Genomic DNA, 6,099 nt, shown 5'->3' with positions numbered 1-6,099 from the left:
AGCCATCTTATTATAGTATGACCAAAAATGAGTGTTTAGGCACTCTATTCTAGTGTATTTGGTAAAGTCTGGCATTCTAAAATCTTTTGGCACCATAATGTTTGGTACTAAGTATATTTCAGTTACTCGGATAGGGTTAAATATAGCATTCCTTTCAACAACTCTTAATCTCTCTTCTATAGCAGACCAGTTGTCATTGTTTACAGGGCCAGTCGATCTATGATCAAATGGTCCTTTAGTTATTAAATCAACTGTGACTGGAGTTTAAGCTGGCTAGATAAGGGTGACAAGAATAAAGTGCTACTTGGTCGCTGAATTTGCTCATAAGTTCTGAGATGTATGTGGGATATAAGCTATTGGTGCTCCTAAAAGTGGTTATGTAGACATTCCCTCTCCATTATTGGCTCTTAAAAGCTACTCGAGTAGATTGGTCATCCGAGCAACTTTATTTTTTGTGAATTCCAACTCATTTTGGTAATGTGATTTTAAGTGAGCTTTCTCCTTCTTCTCTATTCTTGATCTTAATTGGGTGTAGTAGACCTTAAATGAGGGATTTATGTTTCACAATATGAATACACATGACAAATTATTTGTGAATGTGTGATTAAAATGCATGATTGTGATGCATATGCCAATGTTTATGTGATATGGATTTGGCTTTCCTAAGAACGATTGATGGCCACCACTTTACTTGTGTAATAAGCATAGATTCTTTTGTCACATTTCTTGTTAGGAGTAATTTTGCTCAAATTTTTTCTTTGGTAGACTTAAATCATGCTCTTCAAGAGATATTTTTTACATGGAAGATGGGTCAAAGCCTTTTTTATTGATAATACTGACTAGTTCATGACTTTGTCAATGGAAAAGAGAATAAAATAAAAAAGAAATAAACTATCAATCTTCCTCGTCAACTACATATCTAGCCAATAGTAGAAAAGCAAAGCCCCAGTTTTCAATCTTTAACAGGAAAGCATCAATTTCAGCTAGGCTTTGCCGATAGTGAATGATATCCATTCCTACCCTTCGAGTATTGGCCCTAACAATTTGAGCATGTCTGGCAATTACATCCATTTGCTTATCTATCTTGGTCATCTTTTCTATGAGCAACATATTACTTCAATTTAAGGCATTGTTGTTAGTGCCAATCTAGTTTTCATGCTTCTTTGATGCTTCCATATTCTTGCTCAAATGATTTACCATTTCTTGTTCTTTGTAGAGCTTCACTCTTAGCACCCTGATTGCGTTTTTCTTAGTCATTAGATTAGCTCTAACAACCTCAACTTTCTTCCTTTTGCTTTCAACCATCACTTCCTCTCATGCTTTGGCTAGCTAACTTTCTATCATCACACATTTATTGTTCAACCCCTTGTATTTCTCAATTTTGTCTACTAGCTCAGCTTAAATGTTCATGAATTTATCTTGATGGTATTCAGTGTCTTCTTGCCAGTCATTGAAGTTAGATCTTAATGTTTCAAGTTCAGAGCTGTTTTCCATTCAATTCAAACCCTATCTTCCCCTCTCTTTCTCAGATTCTTCCATTACAACCCTTTTCTTGCTCAGTTGTAGCTTTAACATTGTTATTCTTGCATCTCTGGATTGGAGTTGTTTGTCCAGAAATGCTTTACTTTTGTCTCTTTCCATCATCATTAAAGCCTTTCTACTAGCTCTCTGAGCTCCTTCTCATTATTGACCTTTTTTCTTTTTATTGGCCCTTCTATAACTTGTAAAAATTCAACTTTAGAAAGTGGCACTTTAAGAGCAATAACCAAGGTCAAATTCCTTCATCTTGCATATTTTTTACTTGTGTTGGGTCCCTCAAACCTTAAGACTCTTTTCAAATCAGAGTCAAGTGGTTCCAATCTTGTTTGATAGTTTCAAGAACCTCCCCACACAAACTAATCTTTGAATAATCCAGAGAATTGAGAAACTCCAATAGTTCTTGGGACGTGTTGCATGCCATCTAATTGTCTTACCATAAGGGTCGGAGAATAGCTGAGATAACCTGTAATCCCAAGCAAAGGTACTCGACATTTTTGTCCATAACTCATCAGGACATCTACCGCATTGACCCATAGGGCTTTCCAACATTTTACATAATTAATCTATCAATAACATTAAATAATTCAAACACCATTTTTCTTCTATTTGGTTAAAATCCTTGTTTAAAGAAAGAACATTTTTTTCTTGAATTCCTTCGAATTGAGTTGTTACCCAAACTTTTTTTTTCCACATAATTCAATAATCAAAACATATAATCTAACACCCTAACATACAATTTCAAACATCCCTACACATTGAAACTTTCAATTTAACACCACACACAAAACGTTATCAATCAAATGTTTTGAAGAAGTTTCTTACCTCCCAACTTAAAGGAAAAAAAAGGTTGAAAGCTTGGAAAAACACTCTTAACCTTATTTTTCTTCCTCCTCTCCAATAATCCCTTAACCTAAATATTCAAAAGTTTAGACCTTGAATTTAACAAATTTTCTTGTCCAAATCTCTTTCTAACACACTTTGATTACTTATTTTATCTCTCTTTTATGGTTTTAGGATGAATTTATTTAGTTTTCCTTATAATTTCTCTCTCCTCCTTTTCTTTTTCTTTGGCTAGTACTAGAATGTTCTTGAAGAACACTATTCATGCTTATATAGCTACAAATTTTCCTTATTTACTCCTATGGTCCTATGTTTTTTTATTTGCACATGGAATCCCACACTTTCAACTATTTCAATTTCACCTCTACATTTAATCAAGCATCCTTAAAAAAATTTATTCATTTACATTAAAAGAGTAATTTCAAAAACTTACGAAACTTAAGGTAATCAATCTAAAATGTATATTTGTATCGCAAGAGCTTTTTTAAAAAAACAAATTGGGCTTTACATTATCCTTACCTTTTTAGAATTTCTCCCTAGAAATTTAAATTCATACCTATTTTTGGGAAAAAAAACTTTGGGTATTTCTTCCTTATTTCATATTCTCTCTCCCGTTTCTTCCTCAACTTGAGAACTTCTCCATAAAACTTTTACCATAGAAATTTTCTTGTTTCAAGGTCTGTCTCACTACGATCTAGCTCTCTCATGGTTTTTATTTCTAAGGTCAAGTCTTCCTTAATCTTTATAGGAACTTGGGATAGCACTCAAGATGAATCTATTTCTACCTTTTATAGCATCAAAATGTGGAAAACATTATGAATTTGGGCTAACTGTGAGGGCAAAACCAATTGATATACCATGAGCGCAATTCTCTTAACCACTTTAAACGAACCAATGTATCATGAACCTAATTTCTCTTTCACAACGAAATGTAACAAGTGTTTCCATGGAGCAACCTTCAAATACACTCGATCCCCCACCTCAAACTTAAAAACGTCTTCTTCTCATATCTGCATAACTCTTTTGCCTATTCGTATTGTTTTCATCCAATTTTTTATAATCTTCACTTTTTTAAGGTGACTTGAACCAATTCGAGCCCCATTAATTTTTGATCTCCTACTTCCACCTAACTTACTAGGGTTCGACGTTCCTTACCATACAAGGTTTCATGTGGATCCATTCTTATAGTAGCCTAGTAACTATCATTATAAGTAAACTCCACCAACGATAGAAGATCTTCTTAGTTTCCCTCAAATTCCAATTTGCAGGCTCTGAAAAGGACTTCTAAAGTCTGAATTGTTCTTTCTGACTATCCATCAGTTTAAGGATAAAAAGTCATCCTCAGATTCAATCTCTTCCCTAAATCATATTGAATACTAGGCCACAATCAAGACATAAATATAGGGTCTCGATTTGACTCTATCGACACTGATATCCCGTGTAACCACACCATTTTGTTTACATATAATTTTGCTAATTTATTGATTGAATTTGTCATCTTCATACGCAAAAAGAGAGTAGATTTTATAAGTTTATCTATTATCACCTGGATAACATCATTACCTCTATTTCCTTTGGGCAACCCAAAAACGTAGTCCATAATTACATCCTCCCACTTCCATTTAGGTATCAATAATGACTATAGTGGCCGCACTAGTTTTGACGTTCTTTTTTTACATGTTAATATACATTACATTTAGTCACATACTTTGTTATTTCTCTCTTCATGTTTTGCTACCAATAGAATTCTTCCAAGTCTTTGTACATTTTAGTACTCCTAGGGTGCATAACAAACCTGAATTCATGGGGTTTTTTAGTACTTTATTCTTTAGTATCTTATCATCTAGTAGATACATGCACTTTTCCATTATAATCACTCAATCCTCTAGAATTTAAAATGGAGTTTCGACTCCAAACTTCATCTTATTCTTCACCATTTCCACTTCAACACCCCTTTACTGGGCTTGTAATACTTTGTCTTTAAACACAAATCATACTCTAAGTTGTGCCAATAAGGATTTTGTGGGAGAAATTCCTAATTCAACATTAATTTTCTTCAACTTCATCACGTTTCCTTTATTCCATTTCATTGAGTCTTCCATCACAACCTTCCTTTTCAGTTAAGAACATCTGTAACTATATTCTCGCTTCCTAGATGATAATTTATAATATAATAATAATCTTTAATCAATTCTAGCCATCTAATATGCCTCATATTCAACTCCTTCTGAGCCATCAAATATTTTAAACTTTTATGATCGATGTAGATGTGTACCCTAGACCCATATAACCAGTGTCTTCATACCTGTAATACAAACACCATAACAGCTAGTTCTAGGTCATGAACTGGATAATTTACTTTGTGGGGGCTTCAATTACCTTGTTACAGAAGTTATAACTTTCTCTTACTTCATTAAGACACATCTCAATCCCTTTCTTTGATGCGTCACTATAAATCACATACTCATCAGATCTCGAGGGAAGTGTTAATAGTAGAGCAGTGGTTAGTCTCCTTTTTAGTTCCCAGAAGCTTTCCTCACACTCTTCAAAGCATTCCAATTTGGCTTCCGTATGTGTAAATCAAGTAAGAAGAGTTGCTATTGTAGAAAACCCCTCAATAAATCTCCTATAATACCTTGTAAACTTGAGAAAGCTATGAATTTTTGTTACATTCGTAGGACTCCCAATTTAAAATAGCTTCCATTTTCTTCGAATCCATAAATATGCCTTCCTTTGAAATAACATGTCCCAAAAAGACCACCTTGTTTAGCCAAAATTCACACTTGCTAAACTTAGCATACAACTAGTGATCTCTTAAAGTATGCAATACATGCCTCAAATATTGTTCATATTCTAAGTGGGAACTCAAATATAGCAAGATATCATCAATGAACACCACTACAAACTTATCTAAGTAGGGCTGAAAAATCCAATTCATCAAATTCATGAACATTTCCAAAGCATTCATCAATCCAAATGGCATTACCAGAATATAGTGGTGTTCATTGAATGCAGTCTTCTGAATATCTTGCTCCTTAATCCTTAACTAGTAATATCCCGACCTTAAATCTATCTTTAAAAATACTTTAGCACCATTCAATTAATCAAGCATGTCATTTATTTTTTGTAGATACCTTTTCTTCACTATCACCCTATTTAGCTGCCTATAATCAATACAAAGTTTAAAGGTATCATCCATCTTTTTACAAGCAATACTAGGGCTACCTAAGGTGAACTACTTAAGTGTATTAACCCTTTATCTAACAATTCCTATAGTTAAATCTTTAATTCAGCTAACTCTATATGATCCAATTGATATGCCAATTATGCTATGGAGACTTCTACTTCTCTTTTTAGAGACAATCCCAATAACTCCTCTAGAAACACCCCCGAAAACTCCTCCTTATAGGAACATTTGATAGTTCAGCATTATCCTTCTCTGAGTTTATTACATTGGCAAGATATGTCATACATCCATTTCTCATAAGTTTTCAAACAGTTATAATCAAGATCATACAATTTGGTATGACATTTCTTTCACTTTTAAAAATCACCCTCTTACCATTTTGTCCATATAGATTCACCATTTTTGCAAATCTAGTTGTGCTCTATACATGCCTAGACAATCCATACCCACGATGACATCAATGCCATACAACTCTAAAGGTATTAGGTCCATACTCATCTCACATCCCTTAACATCAACTTTAATTCTCCTAT

This window comes from Populus nigra, chromosome 18, assembly GCF_951802175.1.
Source record: "Populus nigra chromosome 18, ddPopNigr1.1, whole genome shotgun sequence".
In the NCBI taxonomy this organism is placed as follows: domain Eukaryota; kingdom Viridiplantae; phylum Streptophyta; class Magnoliopsida; order Malpighiales; family Salicaceae; genus Populus; species Populus nigra.
Note: the sequence above shows the minus strand (reverse complement) of the source record.